The sequence below is a fragment of the Ruditapes philippinarum genome, unplaced genomic scaffold (genome assembly GCF_026571515.1).
Source record: "Ruditapes philippinarum isolate M1 unplaced genomic scaffold, ASM2657151v2 ctg415_1_1_1_1, whole genome shotgun sequence".
Classification (NCBI taxonomy): Eukaryota; Metazoa; Mollusca; class Bivalvia; order Venerida; family Veneridae; genus Ruditapes; species Ruditapes philippinarum.
In genome coordinates this window covers 185,708-211,057 of record NW_026859222.1, presented here as the reverse complement: position 1 = coordinate 211,057, position 25,350 = coordinate 185,708, and positions in this window count along the sequence as shown.

Genomic DNA, 25,350 nt, shown 5'->3' with positions numbered 1-25,350 from the left:
TGTAACACTTCTCATGAAAAAAGAAGTATGTTGAAACATTTTGTGTTTTTCATTATTTTTTCATTATTCAAATTTCCAATAGTGTTTTTACTAATGTTATAGCTATAGATTGACAACTTTAAATTGTGCTTTTATGCATTGCACCGACTTGCGATTGCTGCATTGGTACGACTTTCTGTCCAAAAATTTGTTCAGTGCTATTCAAATACTTCTTCATTGAATGTGTAGGCTAGATTACATTGTTGTCTCGTTGTAGTTAAATATATGTTGATGATAACGGTGACAATGTCTTGATGGGAAATGAAATATGTCAAGAACGTTGAAAGAAAATGTTTGTCTTTAAAGCTAATAACTATGTTTTACTGGAATGTTGTCTTAATAGTGTTTTGGAAAAAACTCATTGAAACTCTTCTATCAATTCTGTAGGTTATACTGTTTAACTACAAACACATTCATCTTCGGGCTTTTCTTTTGCGTCAAGGTCAAGCATAAGTAATGTTCATCTTTAGCACAAAGTTTAATTAGATACAGATACGAAGACAATCTATTCCCTTTCGAAACATTACAAAAAGCAAGACTATGTTCAGACTGTCTTATGACTTCAAACGTCTTTGAAAACAGACTGATGCAATAGCTTAGAAAATATTGTTCTACTCCCTTAAGAGGCTGCACGAAATTAAACATGAACCTTTAGCTATAAACAATTAATGGAAGAAAGGAAAACAATAATATCATATTATTAAAACGCATATAACTTACACCCGATATTCCTTTAATACCACTGGCACAACCACGTGTATTTTATGCATTTAATTGTATCATAATAGGCTTATGCTAACTGATGCTAGAAGGAAGTTTCTACTTGTTCTATATTTAGGGCGCATATAACGTGATATGAACTGATTAAACATCAGTTGGTAAATATCAAAACTCAATTAATTCGCTGTTGGCCTATCAAATGATTAAAACTTTAATTTTGATTTAAGACCGTACATTAATATAATTTGATTTCAAATTTTCAATTTCCGTTGTATTATGTTACTGCTGTACACCGATCAGCATAATAACGTCGTCATTTCTTATTCCCCTAATTTAACAGGTTTTTATTAAAAGCTTTGCAGCAGCGTTCATTTAATTAGAAAAAAAAAACTCGCTTAAAAAGTAATTACCAAAAATGTTTTTAAACGGATAAAGAGACATTGTATTGTGCAGTCAATTTCTTTAGCGGTTTTTTTAAAAACCAATTAACTTTATAACTGCAAAAAAGGATTAATTGATACGCCTATATTTTTAGATTTGGTAAAGAGTTAGTTGTATTGCACATGAGTTACGAGAACATTTTGATGTATGTTCATTTACGACTGATTTTAATACCTATTATCTCAATTATGTATTGCAATTTGAGAAATTCCAAAATGATACTTTCCAAATTTCTTGTTACAGAGACACATGTTGTATTCTTTTATTGTGTGCAATAAAAGTTTTAATATCATGCCGAACATTTTACAAAGTTTTAAAACTTGTACAACATATGTAATGTAGTATTTTTAAGTACTAATGTAGTATTTTTAAGTACAGCTAACTCATTCTTCCCTATTTTTCACACTTTAATGAACATCCACTCCTGTTAAATTTTTATTCGTGAGTTATAAATAATCCGCTAATTCATTCAAAAATTGTCATTTATATCAATTTCATACAGCACTATAAAAGCATTGCTACCATTTCATTGAATACATTTGGGCATATTCCTGGTAAAATAGAAAAATCTTAACTAACACGTTAGATCTAAGATTTAAACAAAATATATTTCCATTTTTACTGTGAAAGACGCCATAAATTTATCTCCGACCCTTTATATTTAATGCTAGGTCGATTGCTAACGAACAATATCTGAAATTACGCCATGTGTCCGTTTATGTTAGCCAGGTCAAATTGTTAAGTAGTAAAATGATAATCAATCAACCAATTTGCATGAAACTGTGAACACTGGATATATCAGTTATAGGTAATCAATTTTTACTTCAATAATAGAATTGAAACAATTAATATGGATATACATAGTATGCGTTCAGTTAAAAACTGTTCAAGATTTAAGAATTATGCCTTGTTTAAACTTAAGGTTGACACAAATGAACTGGACCTATTAAAGGTAATAACTGTATTTGTATCACATAAAACGACGAGTAAATGAAGTCGCCAGAAAAGTTTACGTGAATGTTTCAAACTCAAGCATTTAATATTCTGGATATCAAATATATTTACACGGTCAATATCATAATTATGTTAATATATCTTAATGATTCACTAGATTTCAATCTGTGTTGCGCCGATTTGTAAAAAATGATCAAATTTTTGGTTATTCGCAATTTGCGGCAACGTTGTTTAGCTTAAAATATAACTAACGTGATAAAAATATTTCACGTGTAATGCCTTTTCGAAACTAATTCCTTAAAGTTGTTTATAGATTGCTGCATTTATCTGCTACAGGTAGTACAAGGAATAATTATTGTTTAACAAAATTAGTAAACGACTATATGTCAGGACAATTAAAGATACAAAGACATTAAAAACAACATTTGTGTGAGAAACTAAAAACAAATGTACAAAGATTGTACTAATCACATCATCGCAATACTGAGAGACCTGTAATCGTATCAAGCAATGAAAGGTCAGCTGGGACTAACGATTACTACCCTCCAGACGAGATAATTTGATATAAGTCGACAATAAGTCACAATATTAACCTTAATTAGCAAATATCTAACAGATTTCTAATAAACTGTGAAGGTACACGTGCTGCATAAACAGGCCATATTTTCTTATCTCTCCATAAAAGGGGCCATCTCAACTTCAGAAGGTAAGCATTCATTTCCGATTCAAAACATCGATATATTTACTGAAATGAAGATTTATTTCATTTTTAGTGTTTCTTTTATCTAATAGTTATGATTGTATTAAACGTAAGATAAGTTTCTGAAAAACAAAATTACTTAGTTATAATTAAAAAAACACAAATAATGAATCATGAGATCATTTATGTATAAATGTTAAAGAGAGAATCACTTTGTGAATATATATATCTCATCCAAAACTTATATTATTACATTTAGTCTATTAAACATCGCAGTCACACTGACTTGAAAATAACACCTCACCAGTCTTAAATCATTACCAATTTTAGTTTGAAATTCTCAATATTTGTTTTTGTTGGCTTTAGTTGAGTTGTTCCTTCATTCTAATATTTACATGTTTTAGCACTTTCACAGTATGAAGAAATTTTCTTTAGAGAGAAAACAACAACAAAAAACGATATGTCAATATGCATGCCTTTTTACATTCGTTTATGTAAAATCTATTCCGAGCTATGATTGTCGCCGAAATCATTATCAAATGTAGGACTATTCTAATTCATCTTTATTGTCTGAAATAGCATGTCAGTTGTGTTTGTTCTTGTGTGTTTAAAGGCAAAAAATGGCGTTATGAACTTCCATTAAAATAATAAACGTGCATGTAACACGCACATTACAGGTCAAGACGAAAGATCGATTTCCATTCGGAAACTATTAACGAACTTAACGAAGCAATTAAAATAACAGCAACGATATCTTTAATGGAAAAATGTAATAAAAATGTTATTATATAAAAAGCTCTAAATCTTGATCCTGACATTTATGAATATTAAGAAATTGGGAAACATAAACATAACAGTTTCGAATGAAGGTGAAATACATTTTGTTAGTAATTGAATTATATTCCCTACTTGAAAATATATTTAACTACCAGCTTTTTTATTACATCTATTTATTAAAACAATTTACATGTATATAACAAACAATAATAAATCAAGAATAATACAGCATTTAAATACATGTATTATGATCTGTGCAGTGTCACTTACAAAACTGAAAATTAGGTTCCTTCGTAGAACTGGATAGTTGACAATTAAAAAAGAGCTATTTAAATGCGATAGATAAAATAAAATAAACCGTGTGTTCTTCGTGAGAATCTTTTTTCTGTCTCGACATTACTAACTTATAAATAAACTCCGATAGCTTAATATGTTTACTGGTAACAAGCAAAAATGTAGGTCGAATTGAAATCGCAGTTGTACTCAAAATAACTTTAAATTTTTGTCTTAACATGCGAGTAACAAGACAACCAATTTACTTTTCCCTAGAGCTATTTTCAATATATTCTCCAATCTTTTAAAGCATTTTACAAACTAAAGTTTAACGAACCTGGAGTCTTTAGGCCATGTTTTGTAATTTTAAAGAAACACTCATAATCCTTGACACAAAAAGCAATCATTTACTGCTTTTTTTAAACCTCGGGCATTATAGGCAATTATGCAATCGATTTTCTTTATGAAAGAACAAGATCTAAATGGTAAAAAGTAAAATAATGTTGATAAATTCTCACTCATATTTTTTGATATTCATGGCATGTTTATAAATAACGAATTGTTATAAATAATTTATGCATGAATCGTAGCTAAAAGACACAATGATAAACACTTAATTATACTTCTATATGTTTCAAATCAGCTTAAACATGATTCTATTACAGTTTTAAACACTTAATATGAATTCACTGTATACACAATTTGTGTCATTTAATGAAAGATGCAATGCCATGTCCGTATCCTATATATTTTGTTTTGTATTTTATTCAGCACAATCATTTACCTTTTTTTATTTACATAGAATACTTTTATATCATTCATGTTAAGGTTTTAGACTAATGCGTGACAATGTAATGACAAAAAACTATTGTTAGTAGTATTTAAAGATCCTGTAACACATTTTTATCATAGTTTTATTTCATAAATATGATGCTCAAATTAAGATTGTCAATATTGTAAGTTTCAATAAGCATTATTTATAAAGATATTGCCGAATTTAACATTTCATGTAAATAAAGGGGGGTAATTAGAAATTTATTTTCTATAAAATCTAAGTCAAATTTTCCAATAAGAAATGAATGCATATAATTAATTGATTAAATATAATGTGCACAAATATTTGCAGTACACATTTTACATATTCTTCGATGTTTGAAAATTGTTTTATTTGCATAATTATATACATGTATAATTTTTTGCAAGTGTGGTATACACAGAGTAACAATATTAATCACACAACATACAGGATTTTTAAATACATGTAGCACAATTAAGATCATTATTATAGGAAATTAGCAACATAAACCGACCGATAACTTCTCAACAGATGCAGAAAATTCTCGTGCTTATTTAGTAATATGTTAACAATATGGTGATCATGATATTACATTATTTCTTGTTTTGCATCAAACAAGTAATTTTACAGTTTCACCTGGAATATGATATTCACCTTTGTTTTAGATATGCGTCATTTATTTAAATAGCAAACAAATGTTTAAGAACTTGGAGAAATATTTAAAAAAATGTATTCCGGATTGCCATAGATTAAACAATTGTAATTGCGCTTTGTTAGTATAATAAATACACATTTACTAGCTATGAAGCAGACGTTTAAAATTTGATATTGAAAACAATAAAATATAAACAATTAAATGTCACTGCACAAACATGCAGACAAATATGCTAAACTTGTTTCAATTTAATAGAACAAATTTGTTTTGTTTTGTTATTTCAAATACTTGAGCGATTGAAATTAATGCAAGCCTCTCTTCCTAATAGTGAACTTAATTAAATGAAGCATTACGAATAATTAGCTTTACACAATGCTGTGTAATCGATCAACGAGCAAAAAAGCGTTTGTTTCGCATCTTTCTTTACAAGAAATGACAAAATGTTATATCCATTCAATCAGCGCAACAGGAATAGCCATCGTTTTAAAATTTCAACACATTTCGAAACTAAATGGCTAGAAGCAGTGTTTAATGTTTTCAAACAATTCTAGCAATTAGTGAATAGAAATATAACATTCCGTCTGTCTGAATATGGTACAAAATGCCAGTATAATATAATGTGATAATTAGAACAGAAGGAAATAAATAACATTTTCTAAGTAATAAAACTTTCTAAAGAAAAATAATATTTTTCAACAAACAGTAAAATTAAACATTGCACCAAGTAACGATATATAACTTTATATGTATCAAACACAAACTGTTATCGCTAAAACTCTAATGACAAAAATTTATAAATAACCAAATTTAAAAAAAACACCCGATCTTCTTTTCAATCAATACTACTGATAATATAACAAACATCTCCCAAGCCAAACCTCTCATTTTGTGAACAAGATTGAGGTTAAAATAAATAATTCAACAATTTGCTGCTAATAGAAAGGGTAATGATCATACAAAATTAGTAGTGGTTGAATTAAATTACTTTTCCTAGTATATGTTTGCGTATCCGTCAAATTGACACTAATTATAGCATACACTTGATTTAGATAAATTGTCATTTGAGCCGTATCTTAAGGACTATAATTATCCTTGATTTCTTGACTCTAGACAAACCAAATTTGTTCAACGAGGGATTTGACAAACATTAGTATATAAAATTTCCACTCTGATAACAAGGGAATACAGAATTCACGAGAGAAGAATTTCTGAAGCAGGATTGATTAAAGAAAATATCATAGGTTAAATCAACGTTGCCATTCGTGCTATGCATGATCCTAGAGTAAACGGGTAGTCATTCAATTACTACCGACAGGTTATCTTTTAACTGGTTAATGTAATATTATATTGTATAAATTCGGCTATAAATGGATCAAATGGCGTATGGGATCCGTACTTCCAGTGCCTGATAGGGCAGATGGACTCTCATTAGGCAAAAAATACACACTCACATGGCGTAATAAGAACTTTTCACAACTGTAATTTAGGATGTTAAAATGTTGAGGATGGTAATTATCTTCTTTCATCAATGTCAAGAAATATTTTTAAATGAATTTTTCAACTGAAAATAAAACGATAAATACTGCCTTTACATGTTAATTTGCTTAATTGATTTTTTGCTTGTAATTCAAAAGAAAATATTGTGCTCTATGATTATCGTTTATACCAATTGTAACTATGTGAATACTTACTGTCATTAAAAAAACTGGAAGTTTTGTTTTAAGAAAAGGCCAACTGTACTTGATCAGTAGTAGGGAACGCAGCTTCCCATACATAGTTCATGTAGTGTTTTTTATTCTTTTATACAAATTAGACATACCTAGTAAGAATTTCATGTATTTCAAAAAAAAATATTTATCTATTTAAATGTTTTAATCAAGGGCGAGCATAGTATATTTTAAGGCAAAATACCCTATATGAAATACTTTGAATTGCATTTGCAATTATTTTAGTATTTTTCTATAATATTAGCGTTGCCTGTTTGTTTTTGTTGTTGTTTTGTTTTGTTGTTGTTGTTGCTGTTGCTGTAGTTTTGTGCGACACTTTGACTCCATGTGGAAACATTCATTCTTGAAATTGCATATACAGGTATATATTTACGTATATGTAAATGGCAGAAGCTCAAGCAAGAGTTAAAATATGATAAACAAGATCATCAAGGAAAGGCGGCGTTCAATGAACGCAGCCCCCACCCAGCGGGCTTCAGCTTCAGCTTTCCTTAATGTTAAAAATGATATTTTTGAGATAAATCGTTTTCATATAAATGTCAAGGAATTCAGGAGGGCAAAAAACATATACAATAAGAACACTTCTCGAAACCTCTAAATCTACCGATCAGCTCTCTGAATTTAAACAAGAAAAGCGGACGATTCATTTCCTGATATTTTAGAAATAAATGCCGATGACTCGTTATAAATAGCTCTATGAACACTCTTTTGAAGAAGACTGAATAGTGATATGACTTTTCCAAGATAAAATTACTGAAATACTTCTTTTAAAACAATATTGATTTTTGTTCAATCTACAGAAAATAAAAACTAAAAGTCGCTTTAAGGTTCAGCATTTATTGTACTATCAGCTGCAAATGGTCTCATTTTTTTATTGAATTGCGAAACTTTAATCGTAGATAGTATTTTTTAAAGCTTGACCTAATTATTTTATTCATATCATTTTTTCCACAAAATTAATGAGGAAGTAATGGAATACAAAATTTCATGTTTTTCAAAATCAGCAACGTATATCAGTCATATGACGAAGAAATTTGTTGATATACAAGTATTTAGGGTTACGAAAAATCCGGTGTTTTAAGTCGTTAAAGAATGATCTAATATTTTGGCTACTTCTACATATTTCTTTCTTTTTTTATTTTTATTTTTTTTTATTTTGCAAAAGCCAAACATTGAACATGTTTGTCTTCCTATTTATGCATATGAACGTCTTGTTTCGAAACACTAAACTAAATTACATCACAAAACTCTAAGCTTGTCACGTAATATTGCAATATTAGTATCTAACTGTTGCGTGCAGCTGTCAGTTATTTCTTTCGTTTTCTTAAACTATCTTATTTTTAGCTTTTGCATGATTGTTCAAAATTATTAAAAGCGAAATTAAAATTATGCTATTAAACACATTATATTTTAATATAAAAAGCAAATGCGTGATTTAAAGGTAATTAAGAACTATAATTGTTTTATAAGCACGGTAGCAAATATGGGTAAGAGTTATGGTTAGGTTATTTGAAATAGTTTATAAAATACACTTTTTTCCAAATGTGTTGTTGAAAGTACATAATACTTAAATCAAATGCGACTTTCATAAGGAAAATATTTATTGAAGAAAACACTTCTTATAGAAAAGGTAAAACAGATAGCATGTTGGGACAAAGTGATATGGCACATGCAAAGTACATGTTCAAGCAATTCTAAATTTGCTATTATGAAAAAAATATGACACATTTATTAAATGGCAAGTAAACTTATTTTTAAAGAAGTAATAATATTAAGCTTTTTTTAACATAATGGCATAATTATCGACACATAAACACCTTGCGTTTTGAATTCGCATTTCTTATTTAACATGTATTACAAGTATTAACTTAAGGGACGAATAGTTCAAATAACGGACACATAAACTCTTCTTTGGTTCATCTCAAGCCATATATTAATCATGCTGAAATTATACTTTGTTCATGCCAGTTGATGTCTTATTTCTAGAAATATGCCTCGGACACATAGTTGGTTTCATAGCCAACCTTAAAGCAAATCAGAATCATGGAAAACTTTGATATATCAGCACAAACTGATCGGATCTACAATAAACTTTTTCACCGATAATAAAAGAATTAATTCAAGCTGTTGTCAGCATCTGACCTAGGGTTGAAAGAATGCTCCTTTATCTTATGTGGACTGTCTGGATCTTGTCGATATCTTACTGACATAAAAAGAACACAAATTCAACTTAAGCTTTAGGCTTAAGAGCATTTGCAAAAAGGGATATCTGAATGCTATTCCATGCAGACTATTTTAATCATGTTTTGTTATTCAGTATAGATGGTTAGAAGTGATTTGAAATAGTTTTCTATACTTAACTACCAGGTTCTTTGACCAGTATTCGATTTAATTATTACTTCAGAAGAAAACATTTACGTCAGATTTTGAATAATATTAAAAAAGATATTTCATATCGTTCATCGTAATATTGCAGTAAAAAAAAGAAAAAAAGAAAAGCATTAAGAAAACATAATTGAAAGAATGTTTTTCCTGATACATCAAGAGAAAATCTAATTATACAATGAAAATGTGTAAAAACAGTAAAAAACATTATTGAAAGAATATTATGATGATTTTCCTAATAGATCAAGAGAAAATCTAACTATACAATGAAAATGTATTTACAGAATTATGCATAAGGAAGGATGAACATGACAATGTTCTACACATAATGAAACAATTCATCTATTGTCACATTGTATGCACATTGTATATTTTATCTTATAATCAATTCCTCCCATAAAATCAGAAATGTTTTCTTAAACAAAACATATTTCTGCAGGACAAAAATGAAACGAAAATGACACGTTTATGAATTAAAACTTATTCAGCTTCAGCTATTAGTCAGGGAAAAAACCAACAACAACAACACACATTGAAATTCAGAGAAAAGTTAGAGGGCCTACTGCGACATATAAGATCAGAAAATGTGAAATACACTAAATTTCTGATAGTCATATTATTCGAATGCTTTAAATAATCTTAATAGACATGTGTATGAAAAATTCATTGAAATGAGAACATCTTCTTTACTTTAAGTTTAAGCCTCTAAAACATTTTATCAAGGTAACATCTAGATATACATTTGTATCACTATATTCAAACTCTATAAAGTCACATTTCATGAGGAAAAAAATTATAACAGTTACTATGTTATAAACAAATCCTATGTCATTTATCTTATTTATCAGACCCTCGGACGACCTCAAAGCAAATTGTAATTAAACAGTACTTCGGTTGTCTATGCCTAGTATTATACTCTAGATAAATTTAGTCATTAACTATTAAGTCAACCAAAAGTAAATTTTCTATAGAATATATTTGACGATAAGTCTCTAACCTGTCAAACACAGATAACAAATTGTAGAAATATGTCAATGTGTAAGCTTATATTAACAATAACAAATGATTGATGTGTTAATGTGTAAAAGTAAATACGCCCATACCTATTTGATAGCTGATATATGGAAACAAATGTTATATGGAATGTTTAAGAGTGACAAGATCAAGACTAGTGCAGTATATTTTTAGTAAATGTAAAAATCAAATAGAAGCTTCCGTCCTACATCATTATCGAACGTCTGAAAAGAAATAATGAAATGTTGAAATTATTGTTAAAATAGCAAGGAGAAAGTAAATGGAAGTCAACGTATCGTTTTCGTAATATTTAAATACTTCTTGAATAATAGAAAGAAGTTTGTAGAAGCATGTAACCTTGTAAGTAGGGTCAGGCACAAAAATGATTGTAATAAGATTGTAATAAGATTAATGCGGTATAATTCCATTATTATAATGAAACAATATAGAAAAAAGACTATTGTAAACCTTACTTACTACATAAAATAACCTACCTGATTTGTGTGTAATAAGCGCTTAAATAGAGCAGCTTTACCTGACATGTGTTAGATTATAAACAATTTCTTATAATACAACTGTGTTGCAAACTATATGCTTATTGAAACACTCTTGAATCAGTTCCTTGTAAACCAGTTCTAAGTAAAGACTGCAATGTTTCTTGTTGTCGGGAACAATGGCTTGCCCCTGACGGAATTTTTACTAAAGCGATTATCAATCCTTACATTACGAGAACGCTGTGTCAACCACTTGGCCACACCTCCAGTGAAATGTGCATTGTGATCATTGAATCACTTTTACAGAGTTAAGATAAGTAAATTATCAATACAGAAATAATCCAGATTACTGCTAAGATAAATACAATCAAATGCAAACCACAATCAAAATGCTTTCATCAATCAAATGGCAACCACATTTCTTATAGATTTTTTTACTATTTTTTACTTGCTGTTACTTAATTAACAATTAAAAAACTGTATGTTAGTGAGGATCAGCTTAATGATAAAGGCGTCGCGCTTTACAAGATAGTACCTATGTCGCAAATGTGTCAATGAGATACCACTGCAAACTTTTTCTAAATATTAACATGCTACTTTGTCAACAATATGATAGCAAATAATTATTTTGATGATGATCTATAAAATTAACTTGGGCTGTAATATAGCTGAAGAAAACAGCTCTGAAATCTGAAAAACATACTAATTTGATATATGATCATAGGTTTCTAATTTAAAGAGCAAAATGATGTATAAAATGGTAAACGCGTGACGTTTCTAACCAAAAACCAGTTTAAATTAAGAACTACTCAAATCTAAAAAAGTGTTTTTTGAAACAGATTCAAAGCAGAAAGTATAGCAAAAGACGATATGCTGTTTGATTAAATCTTTTTTGTGTAGTGTTTATTTCAGAAAAACTTAAGACTTGCAAAAAGATTTTCAACAACGTTGCAAATTGAGTTCACATGCGGAAATTTTTCTTTTAAAAAAAAACTTGTCTTTTCATTTGCTGGTTGCAATCGACATTGTTGAGGAGATGTGGGATCATTTTTGTACTCTTTATTATAAAAGTCTTTGTGAGTAACATTAGAAACTGTCGATTGGCCAGTAGAATATCTTAATTATTTTTTTATCAGCCAAGGTGGAGGATTTGTTCAACCTAACCGACGATTTACACGAATAAGGAATATGTTTTGAAACAAAAGAAAACTTAAGCTTTTATTTTTTACATTTAAAAGTACCCATAAGAACCCATGAAACTTTAAAAAATAATATACATGTAGTAACTAAGATTTCTCAAAACCTAACTTAATTACGCTACTTGAAAATGCGTCAAGCCCGTTGACCTAAAATCAGGTTCTCCAAGCCGCTATATTTTAAAACCTGCCAGGGAGCTATTCAATTAGGTTGTGGAACGTTGGTGATTCAGATACCTGCTCGTGCCTGAAATAATGTATAGAGGGACACGTTGGGTATTCATTCACAATTAAGGTATTAGCACCCTAATGCATTACCCCCGCTTTGAAGAGTATTCAAATAGGCTAGAATTACTGTTAACTACATTGAAAATGAGGGCCATGGGTTCAATCCCCAGAAGGGTCAACTTTTTTTTCTTTCTTTTTTTCTTTTAACATTATTTATGTATCTCTCATGTCCCATATAGAAAGAAAAAAGTGTTTAAATTTGAATTTTTAATTTATATAGGTATTTATTGGCTAAATTATGCTAAATCTAGTAATAAATATGGTACCTGATATTTTCAAAGTGTAATATAATCAAAACTAGACGGTAAAAGTATTTCATATTTTGCAAGATCAACCAATATACTTTTTTTAAAATTTAGGGAAACTTTGAAAACAGGCACTCATTTGGGTAAATTTTAAGAATTTTTTGAATTAGGCTCCCTAAGTAGAAAAATGGTCAGACATGTGGTAAAAATGGGTGGGGTAGGTTAACATTTTTATACAGATTTCATTAATTTTAAGTACAAACCATAATTTTGCTTATGTGGATTGTTAGCTGAATGGTACTATTTGTTTCTTACCAAAAATCCATGGGAAAACATTTTTCATTAGAATGTTATTGCAGATTATTTAAAGGTTCCTCATTTCTAAAAAAGGGCCCTCATAACATCCTAGCTTGAGTTCAGAAAAGTGGCCATAACTTGATTTCCGTACGGTAAACTTTGTTTAAATTTTGCATACAGGTGTACTTTAAGGTATACATCTGACCTATTATGTCAATTCTTTAGTTCCTGATAGTGCCCATTAGGGTCCTAATACCTTAAAGCTTGGAATTCGCCATATGTTATCTAACGTAACGGTGCTCTTACGACGAAATATAATAACATTTATAATGTTTTATATTTTTGAAATAAGTATTAAATATCGAATGCGTTTAAAACAGGTTATTATTTTTCATGCCAACCCTTTTGTCATTTTTTTTTGCTTTGTGTGATTTTGTTTAATTCTTTCTTTTAATACAAAGAAGAATGAAACTTTTGACATTTTAATAAAACGTTTCTAGTAACAAGCAAACAATCTACAACAATATGTTTATAAAATCATATGCAATATAATATTACAGTAACTGCATTAATTTATGGACATGAAGTGTATGTGTATAATGAACGTACAATCAATAAAAGAGAAAATTAGTTCTTTTTTCATTCTAACGAATAACCAAATAATAATAGTGTAAATTAATTCTAATTCTAAGCGTAACATCGTTTAATTGTAATGAAACCTTGTAGCTGTAATAATGGATTTTCAAACTCTTGCTTTATGAGCTTCTATTTTGGTTTCAGCTCAATTAGTTTCAACAAATTTGTAAAATACAATTAAGTTAACATTTTGAGATAAAAACTGTTTTAAGATATCATTAGCTAGATTACAAATTATGTCCGTAACTTTACACAGAACATCAACGGTTGAAATCTGAAACATAACGATATCCAAACAGTGCCTGCCGTGCTCTGGAAATGAGTATTACATGCAACTGAGATGTAGGAATCTTATTTAATTAACGTTAACTTCAGGGACTGGTAAAAATAGTTTAAGAAATGAGTTCTTTTATTACAATTAACTTAGCATTTAAATAACAATTCCTTGAATTTCAAGATAATAATTGATTAATTGCAATTACAATTATTATTAGCAATATAATCAATAATGCTCTGTGAAAACAATATGAATATTGTATGACACGCTTTAACATTTAAAGGCAAAATTTAAGTGTTACCAAATTCTTGTTAAACATTAATCCATTCACAAAACTCTTTTATGTCATTTATGTACGTTTAGGCTTTATCAATATACACCATAAGTAATCAGTGAATGAAGTATATTAAGTATCGCCACTGAAAGGAAAACTTTTTGCCTATTTTGGATCTAACTTTCAGTAATATATATACAAATAATGCATTTTATTGAATATAATTGGCAATTATACGAGCAATTAATAAAAATAATTAAAATTAAAATTGTTGTGTTTAAGTGTAAGTAAACTTAATAATTGTTTTAATTTTTTAGAATACTGTAATTGATTAGAATTAATTAAATTAAAATTGAAAGTGTACCGGTCCCTGGTGTGTGTGCACAATCTACTCATTTACAAGTTTTGGACGTATTTTCTAAGAAATCAGTCAACCCAAATAATAATTAACTTGTTGTTTGATTTTGTTTCATTTGTTCATTTTTCGTGCATTGTAAAATATAAAGTAATTTGATATTTTTTGAATTCCTACAAAATGTTTTGGAAAAATTAAAGATCTGTAAGTCTTTTCCCTTTACTATAACCAGAAATGAAAAACGTTTTGTATTAAAATACCAGACAAAACTATACCATAAAAATCTAATTCTTAACCACGTCACGACATATTACAGTAACTTTATATAATGAATAAAGCTATTGCGTGCGTTTCTTTTGTTTAAATTTGATTGAAATGAGTAAAAATCAACCAGTTAAAAAATGTTAAACAAATATAATTACAGGCAAGATTTTTTCTATTATGGTTTGCAGTATAACTAGTTTTCATTAGTTTGATAATCCCATTACGAATACATCGTAAGCAGACAGGATGATATTATTATCATAAGTCTATGAACTAGATAGTGATCGCCTTTGGTCGTTTAAATAGATAAAATTAGAGTAAATAAATACATTTTGAGCACAAAACATGTAACTCTTAATGCAACACTATTTGTCATCCATCGAGAAACACTCTAAAATTATCAGAAATATTGTTTAAATTTTAGGAAATTGTCACATTTTTTTTAAATTCCGGTTAATATACAACATTTAGCAAGGGGCATTGCTCGTCTGATTAAGCTGTTGTTTGCAATAAACTATGACATTGTACCCTGAGATATTTATTAAAGATATTTACAGCATCTGGTATATGACTGGCTGTGATTGAATTTATTTTTCTAGTGACCTGGTTTTGATATGTGTATTGATATGTGTTATCAATATCATAAAAATATCTAAAATAGATATCATTTAAAATATGATATTAATGTCTAAAAGATTATATGTTTCGCAAAATGAACAAATCGTATTGCCTGCAATATATTAATATGATAGGGATATTAAATTATCAATAATGTGTTATTGACTAGAGACTCTCACCGCAGTAGTCAAAACAACTACATAATGTATACTAATAAAATGATTATCATAATATAAAATTGTAAACTAAATGAGCTACATTAAATTACTTTTTTGAATAAAGTGACTGTTTTCTTGAGTTTAGTGTACCATTTGATGTAAGTCTGGCGAATAACTTAACGTGAGCAAAATTTCGCACCCTTTTCTCACTCAAATAATAATTGTATACAACTCGTGCATTAAATCCAGTACTGTAAATACACTCATTCAATATCCTCTATAAACATAAAACATTAAATAAGGTCGTTTAAAAAGACGAGGCGATAGATCGTTAAAACACACATAGTATATATTAATTAATATATAGCAGCATGTTCAGGAATGATATTGACGTTATGTTTATGACGCATTTTCTAAGCAGCAGCAATCCAAACAGTAATATTTAACTCCATTCCATTGCTCTTGATTTGTTTATCTGAAAGCAAATGTTAAATGTCTGCAGTCGGCATATATTTCGAACATAATTTATCTTTGCCTCGGAGTCTCTATTACGCGCAATTAACTTAGGGTTAGGCAAAAGGATTTAAATTACCAGTTTTCACAAGACACAAATTATCCCAACACGCAATTATACTCTGCCACCAGACATCATGTCCAGTACGTACGGAAACATATCGAGTTGTCTGCTATGAAATTAAGCTGGTCCATTTGTAATTGATTATGACATTCGACAAGAAATTAGGTCACAACAATGTTCTGAAGGTTTAATTGCATGTATGTTAAAAATAAATAAATTAATAGCAAGTCATTGGTGACGAAATTAAGCAGGCTCTTAGATTCCTGATGTCTGTAATTAACTTTGACATTTAAGCAGAAAAAATGGGCCATAACACCCAAATCAATGTTAGAATATATTATGACTTGGACTCATTTAGTTTGATACATTTGTATATACAACCTTGCACTCAGACCATGGTAAATTTTTAATGCAAAACTTTATCTTGAAGACAATTACTTGTACAAAGTAGTTCCTTATTCCATTGAACCTAAATATTAATCACATTTTTAATCAAGACAAGTTACAATTGATAAAAACGTATCTAACCTCCTACTTAGTGTATGTAAATATTTAAATTTGTATCAAAGGAATAAAATTATACAATCAAAATATATTGTTAAAAGACGTTATACCGATACGTATAAAACGAAGTATCAAACCTACTTCATTTACTCAAGTCGCAATCGCATTTCATTTACTCAAGTCGCAAACGCATTTCAAATATCAACACCCTCATTTATACCTTACTTAAATAATGAATATTACTATAATATTTCCTTTTTTGCACTTCTAAATTTCAAACCTCCTCTTAGTTTGTTGAATTGATAGAACATAATTTAATAGCCAATAGTCTGCTAATATATAAAAGATAAAATTAAATGTAAGAGAGTACTTAATTTAGTATCTATTTCAGCTTTAGATTACTATTTGTTTTCATTTTTCATAGTAAATTAATAAAATAAATAATTTGACTGAATTTCCCGTATCAATGAAATGTATCATGATGATAACTATCAACAGGTTAAAATTTGTTGACTGTGTGTTAAAGTTCATAAATAATATAGGAGGCATTTCAATGTATTGACATTCTTCGAAAGATCGTTTTGTTTTGTTTATTGATATCAGCTCGGTTTGCATGTATGCAAATTCAAGAGCAAAAAGATAATCAACAAAACACATACAAGTCACAAAGATGCATGGTATGCATTATATGCATAGGACAACTTGAATCATGCGATTACATATTGTTAACATTTTATAATGTCGATTACAAAAATGGGTTTAATATACGATATAGAAAAAAATGATAATAAAAAATGTGTAGATCAAAATACGAATATCAGTGTCAGATGTAGTTTAATCTTAGTAAATTCTGAAAAAAAGTATCAGTATGGATGCCTAAATCGGAATCGGACCACAAAGAAAGAGTTGTTAGTGTGTTGGTTTTTAATAGTTTACCAGTTTACCTTTGATTCTTATTACTAATTGGTCAATATCTACCATTACAATTACGGCATGTCTTAGATTAATACAGGCCATTCCTTTTATGTCTAGCCGGGTGAAAGTTATTACTTTAATTACGAGAAGTATGTAATCTTACCTTTATGCGTTCCAATTCAAGTTTGACACTCTCATATTTTTTGTTACATTTTTTGATAAATTCCATTTTTTTTCTTAATGTTTCTTTATCGTGTTCAAGCTTTATCTGTCTTTCTTCTATTGATTGTAAAATATCAAAACGATATTTCACATTGACTTTCATCTCAAAATGTATTATACAGTTTCGATGAAATAGTTTGTCTTACATTACTAAATCATTGGCATCGCTTTCGTGTAACAGTTTCCTTTTGTTAAAGAAGTCAGCTAAGAACTAGAATTGCTCGTGGAATTCACTAGTCTAAGAGAGAATTTTCAAGACCGTGTTCCTAAATTACATTAAATCGAGTATAGTGTCTTCTTACGTAAATAAACGTATGATAGCACGCAATCATTCTCACATTTTTCCCCTGAAAATTTACAATAGGCGCAAATTGTTTGCTTTTTGTCATGGAAGCTAATGAAAAGTAAATGATAGTCAAACTTCTTTGAGTCGTATCCAGGCATATGACAAGTAGTTTTTATTTTCGGATTGAAAACGAAACCACAAAATAACAAGAACGACACATATTTTGAAGATAAGTTTCAATTTCAACATAAATAAGCTCTGGACAGTTAATAAAACTATTTATTTTAACTTTAATCCCTAAGAATGAATCAAGGGCGTCATAATCCAGTTAAAAAGAAAAAAGGGTCGGTCATTTTGGAGTTTTTTTGTCAATATTATGGACATTAACCAAGATAAAAATATAGCTTTTGGACAATTTTTATAAGATGTTAACCTTATCAAGCTAATTCCTAACCCATACTATAGGCGAATGTCATAATATTTGCTTGGAAAATATGAGATAACATAGGACATAAAACAATATCACAAGTCAATAATGAAAATTACGCGAATACAACTTCTATGAACTAATGCTTCTTCAAAACATATGTATTACCTTTTTGTTGATTTTTTTTTCATTATCACCATAACAATAGATTGTGCCACTTCATATGTGTTAACATTCATACCCTTGAATGTTATAGCACAGTACAGCATAAAACATTCGTCAAGGGGCATGAATCATAATACATTTGTATAGGTCAATAAGGCAAATTTCATCCTAACTATCTAAGCTCTTAGCATTTTATTTTTACACAATGAAACTTAAATGTGGTTTCATATATAAATCATATAATTCCCGTGACGGGGCCAATATGATTACAGAAAGCCCAAACATGTTTCTGCACATCGTCTGATTTTGAGAAATATTTCTGCCAAAACGGTCTTAACATGCCTACTCACAAATAACATAACACAATGTTGCAGTGGGCAAGACTTCGATATTATATCGGTTCAAAAGATACAGAACAGACATGGAATTTCGAACTTAATATCAGATGACTGTGACGTTGAACCGACAAAATGTCACAACTGCGCCCTGCACATCGTCTAATTATGGTCAAAATGCCTACCAAGTAGTTTCAATTTCCTTCAATCGGTTTTCGTTAGTCTGTTAAACACAATTTTAGTTCTAAAATACACATAGGCGTCTTATTGTCTAAACGTCTGTACAGAGTTATATTTCAAAATTTTTAAACTTTTTTTTTTAAAAAAACTTTTTTGTTTTTGGTCAAAAAATAAAAGGAAAACAGCCCAAAAAAAGGGTAACTTTAAAAAGTAAACCCATTGTGGGTTTTCCCCAAATTTAATCAAATAGTCAAAATTTTTAATTTTGATAAAAAATTTTATCCCAGTACAAAATTTTTCCCGGGAGAAATTTTAAAAGTGTCCATGAAGAAATAAAAAAAGGCCCAAGTTTGGGAAATTTAAATTTCACTTTCAAAAAAATTTTAATAAAAATTTCCTAATCAAAATACGTTTCCCAAAAATTTTCTTTTGCTAAAGATTTAAGACCCCAAAAACCTTTTACTTTTACTTAATTTCCAAGGGGCCCTTGATTTTTGATTTTTTGCCAGAACATTCCCTAAAAAATTTTAATATTTATATTTTTTTAAACACCCAAATTTCATTTTTGGAATCATTTCCTATGATGAATACAAACTAGTTTCCCCTTTCAATTTCAAGTTTTGGGAAAAACAAAGAATTTTTTAAACTTTTAAACAAATTAAAAAAAACAAGTTAAAATGGTCAGGGTTTTTTGAAGAAACGCGGGGTTTTTCAAATTGGGTTTTTAAAATTCCCATTAAATTTTTGCTCTTGGGGAGTCAACCCAAATTTCTTCGAAGGCAACATTTTTTTACGGACTTTCTGACTAAAATAAAAGGGGTTTGTGTTGAAAGGATTAATGTGCAGAATTTTTTAATAAAATCCCCTTCAAAACGGCCCCAAAAAACATAAAATTCTTTCATGAAAAATTTTGAGTTGATTTATAAAAAAAGTTCGGGGTTTGGACAAAAATCCAAAAATTTTATTTTGGGAAAACAAGGGGGTTTGTAAAACACTTTTAAAGCTTTTAGGGACGGGACAGTTTACGAACTTTTTACCTCGTGTTACACAGTCCAGCGCCGTCTTAATGACGTCGATTTATATATATTAAGTAAATAAACATAAAAGCGCGTGCAGCCGCAGGTGGTGAATGCGAAAGTAGGTTGTACTAGTTTGATATTTATGTAACGTCAGCGACACACTACGACGATTTCGGCCTGCTTCAAGTACATCATAGTACTGTCTAATGTTTTGTGTAAAGAATTATTGTTCAATTTGTCTTAATAATATATATAAGCTCCATGTCGGTCATCAGCAAACGTATTTCGTGATTTTTGTTTTCATTTATTTTATTTATTATTTATTCCACAAGCTTTTTTAAAATGACAACTATGAAAAACAACATTGTTTTCTTACAACCATATTTACAAGAAACCTCTACCTTATTTGCGACAAGGGAATACACCTTATAGTGACATAATTAGTATTTTTCCTGTAGGAAATCACATTCTTATACCGCCATTCTATAATTAAGCTTGCATGTAATGCCACCATTAAAGCATTGTCCAGTCTAAGTTTGGACAAGCTAGATTGTAAATCGATATAAGAACAAGACATAGTTTGGATATATGGAAAAAACACACGTTTGCGTATATTTTTCAGCTGTTCAAACATGCAATAATTTATGATACATGCGAAATCCCTATCAGTTACAAGAAACAAATAAAAAATAAATAAATAAATAAATAAATAAATAAATAAAATAAATAAATAAATATAATTCAAATTTATGAAGAAAAAAAGAATGATAAGTTCATAAAAATAAGTGAATACTTTTTGCTTTATAATTAACTTGAATATTTTTTGTCATTTTCCTTTACCTTTAATGCTTAAGTTTCTAAACTATTATCTTATGTCTTTCTTTTTTTTCTTTCATACTATGATTGACCTTATGTGTATTCTTGTTATCAAAATTATTTTGGGAGTATATCTTAACTTTTTCACTCACTCAATATAATTAGTAAAATAGTATTACAACAAATGCAGTTTATCACTCTGTGAGAAAATATTGTAAGACCTCAAAAGAAGTTAAATATACATAAACGGTTAGCACACCTATCTTGTCATCTGTACATAAAAATCAAAACTTACAAAACAGTTTTAACGTTAAATCACGAAACAGCTATATACCATATCCTTCTAAGTTAGTTTAAGGACTTACTGTGACGAGAACAAGTTTAAAAATAACACTTTTTTACTATAATCAGACTTGAGGATCAACGTCTACATAATTGAGTAGTATCCTTATGACTTGTCAGATATAATCAGCTATATATATGCGAGGCTCTCTTAATTTCAGCTTCTAAAGCCGTTAATTCACAAACTTAGTCAATGGCAGTAAAAGGCATATGTTTACAGTATCTGGTATATGATTGGCTATGAGTGAATATATTTTTCTTGTGATTTTGTATTGAAATTTGTTACCAATATCACCAAAAAATAATCCCAACACAATTATTTCAAATATAAAATTAATGTCTAAAGATATATGTTTCACAAAATGAACAAATCGCATTGCCGTTTAGAAGGCCTAGGTGGTATATTAATATGATAAGGATAGATTGTGTGTCATATAATCAAAAAAGAAATATTGAATAAATAGGCTCACTGCAGTAGTCAAAACAACTGTGTAATGTATAATAATATAATGCTTATCATATAAAATTTTAAACTAAATGAGCTACATTATCATTTGATTCGATACTGGCGAATAACTTTACTTGTGCAAATTTTGCACCATTACGCCACTTGTGCATTTTATCCAGTATTGAATATACACTCATTCAATATCCTCTATAAACTAAATATATTAAATGCGTCGCTCAAAATTATGAATTGTAAACAAAATTGATATACAATTAAGATAAAGCAGCATGTTCAGAAATACTATTGACGTTATGTCTATGACACATTTTCAAACCGACAGTTCACACAATGATAATTTACTCCATTCCATTGCCCTGGAAGCAAACGTCAGCATAAATTTCGCACATAATTTATATTTGCCTCGGAGTCTCTAGGACCCGCAATTAACTTAGGGTTAGGCAAAAGGATTTAAATAACCAGTTTTCACAAGACACAAATTATCCCAACACGCAATTATACTCTGTCACCAGACATCATGTCCAGTACGTACGGAAACATATCGGTCAATTAATTGCAAGGTGTCTGTGATGAAATTAAGCTGGTACTCACACTTCTAATATTTGTAATTGATTATGACATTTAACATGAAATAAGGTCACAACAATATTCTTAAATTTAAAATCGCATGTATATACGAGGGACGGACTTTTTATGCTCCTCTCTTTCCACGTGCAGCTATATACACACATTATATATTGGTGAAAACTACATTCATTTGCCAATAACGTGGTCTGTTTTATTTTCAGTGATAGTTGTGTATACACAGTATTTTGCCCTCTGATATATGATAGGTGTTTCGTCTATCATGGACTCTTTGTTAGAGGAACAACGCTCTGTAATAACGTTTCTGGTTGCAGAAGGTGAAAAGCCCTGTCACATCTTTCAGAGGCGTAAAAAAATATTTTCTGATAAATGTGTATCACTTTCAACCTTCTACAGCTGGGTTTTCTCAGTTTCGTGAAGGCAGAACAAGTGTTTGTGGCAGGCCTAGGACTGGGTGGCCAGCTAAGGCGGTGACCCCAACAATAGTAGCAAATGTTAAAGCTTTTGTCAACAAAAATCGTCGAGTAACTTTGGAGGAGGTAGCCAACAAGCTTAGCATCGGTAAGCGGTACGCATCGGCACACAAGATTTTACACGAACACCTAGGCATGAGCAAGGTAAGTGCCAGGTGGGTGCCTAGACAGCTGTCCGCAGATCAAACGCCTCCGTGGTCGAGGGGTTAGAGTCGATGACTTCTAATCCAGTTACCTCTCTGGCGTGGGTTCGATCCCTGGGAGATGCTTTGGTAGTTTAGCACGGAGGAAGGTAGTCTAGTACTGGTGCAACTCTCCATGAACGATGGTTAGGAAACTACCCGCCTATATGACTGAAATACTGTTGGGAAAAGGCGTAAAATGATTCAAACAAACAAACAAAAAGCAGATCAAAAGGCAACCAGAGTAACCAATGCAAAAAAAACATTTAAGTCGTTCTAATCGTGAAGAAGATAAGTTTTTGAACCGCATTATCACTGGAGATGAGATGTGGGTTCATTATTCCGAACCTGAGACAAAAACTCAGTCAAAGCAGTGGAAACCAGCTGGTTCCCCACCTCCTAAAACGTTTAAGTTGTCTCCTTCGGCTGGCAAAGTCATGCTTGTTGCCTTTTGGGAAGGAGGAATGATACTTACTCATTTCATGCCAAAAGGTCAAACTGTCACCGCCAAGTACTATTCTGAAGTAATTCTGAAAAATCTCAGAAAAAGCTGAAGCAAATGCCTCCCAGGTTAGCACAGGAAAATGTCCCTTTTTCACGATAACGCCCCCTCCCATACCGCCGCAGCTACAGTGGAGGTTATCAACTCTTACAAATGGCAATTGTTGTTTCACCCTCCTTATAGCCCAGACCTCGCCCCCTGTGACTTTTTGTTTCCAGAACTGAAAAAATTGCTTGCTGACCAGGGCGGCTTTGATATCTGCTGTTACACAGTACCTAAAACATAGGTCTACGTCATGGTTCAAAGCGAAAATACAAAAGCTCCCACGAAGATGGCAAAAGTGCGTAGACGTAGGTGGCGAATATTTTGAAAAAGTGTAGACAGATTTTTTTTTTAAATGTTGAATGGTTTTCGAGAACGAGTCAAAGGTCCGGATATTTTCTGACTTCCCCTCTTAGATAATAGATAAAGTAATTGCAAGGTATCGGTGATGAAATTAAGTAGGCTCTTAGATTCCTGATGTCTGCATTTTACCAGAAAAATGGGCCACAACACCAAAATCAATGTTAGAATATATTATGACTCGGCCTCATTAGACGCCGCGTACACGCGCGTCTATAAAAATGCTTTCGTCTTTTCAGCGATGAAGAACTTTTTGTCTTGCTTTTGTCACACTGTTATCAAATTTTCTAATAAAAATATCTTTTTTGATGTACAACATGTCAAGATAAATCTTTAATTGAAGTGAAGTGCCATTTTTGAATATAATGTTTAAAATCATTATTTAATGTTATTTACTTGATGAATTAAATAAATGAATAAGCCAGTCGATATTCTAATGATGGGAACCGAATTCGGACAGGGAACAAGGAGTATGGCATAAATATGCCACGGAGATATTTTGGCGCTTATTTATGAAAATAATTAACAGTTAAGTTATAAAACAGATTTACTGATTGAAAAAAGTAAGTTTGTTTTAAATTGTTAATCTAATAAAATGAAATAAACAATTCAAGATCCAATAAGAACATATAATATAGCCAACAAATAAAATGCTCTGAAAATATATAACAGATAAAATGTATGAAATAATTTAATCTAATATCTTCTTCAGTTTGAGATTACCATTCATGTTTTTTCATAGTTGTTAATTAACAAAATAAATCGGTTGACTCTGTATTTCCCTTATCAATGAAATGCCTCATGATAATAACTATCAAAAGGTTTAGATTTGCTGTATTATGTGTTAAAGTTGTATGAAGAATAAAGCAGTCAAATTTTCAATTTATAGACATTCTTCGAAAGATCGTTTCGTTTTGTTTATTGATATCATGTCGGTTTGCATGTATGTATGTACATTTAAGAGCAAAAACATTATATAAATAAAACATACAACGTTACAATGATGAACGCATGCAATATCTCAGTGGACAACTTAAATCATATGTTTATCATTGAAAATATAGCTGGTTATCTATTACATAACAAAAAAATAAAATGCGTAGTATAATAAATACAGAAAAGAATAGTAAAGAAAAATGTGTAGATCTAAATATTCGAAAATCAGTGTCAGAGGTCGTTTAATACAGATTTATTATTCATAGTAAATTCTGAAAGAAAAGTATCTGTATGCATGCCCAGTTCTGAAGACAGAGATCTTTCTTGGTCTTCCATAGTTTACCCCTGTTTCTAATATATACCATTAACATTACTTTATGTCTAAGATTGATATGGGTCACTCCTTGTATATGTAGCCAGGTGAAAGTTATGA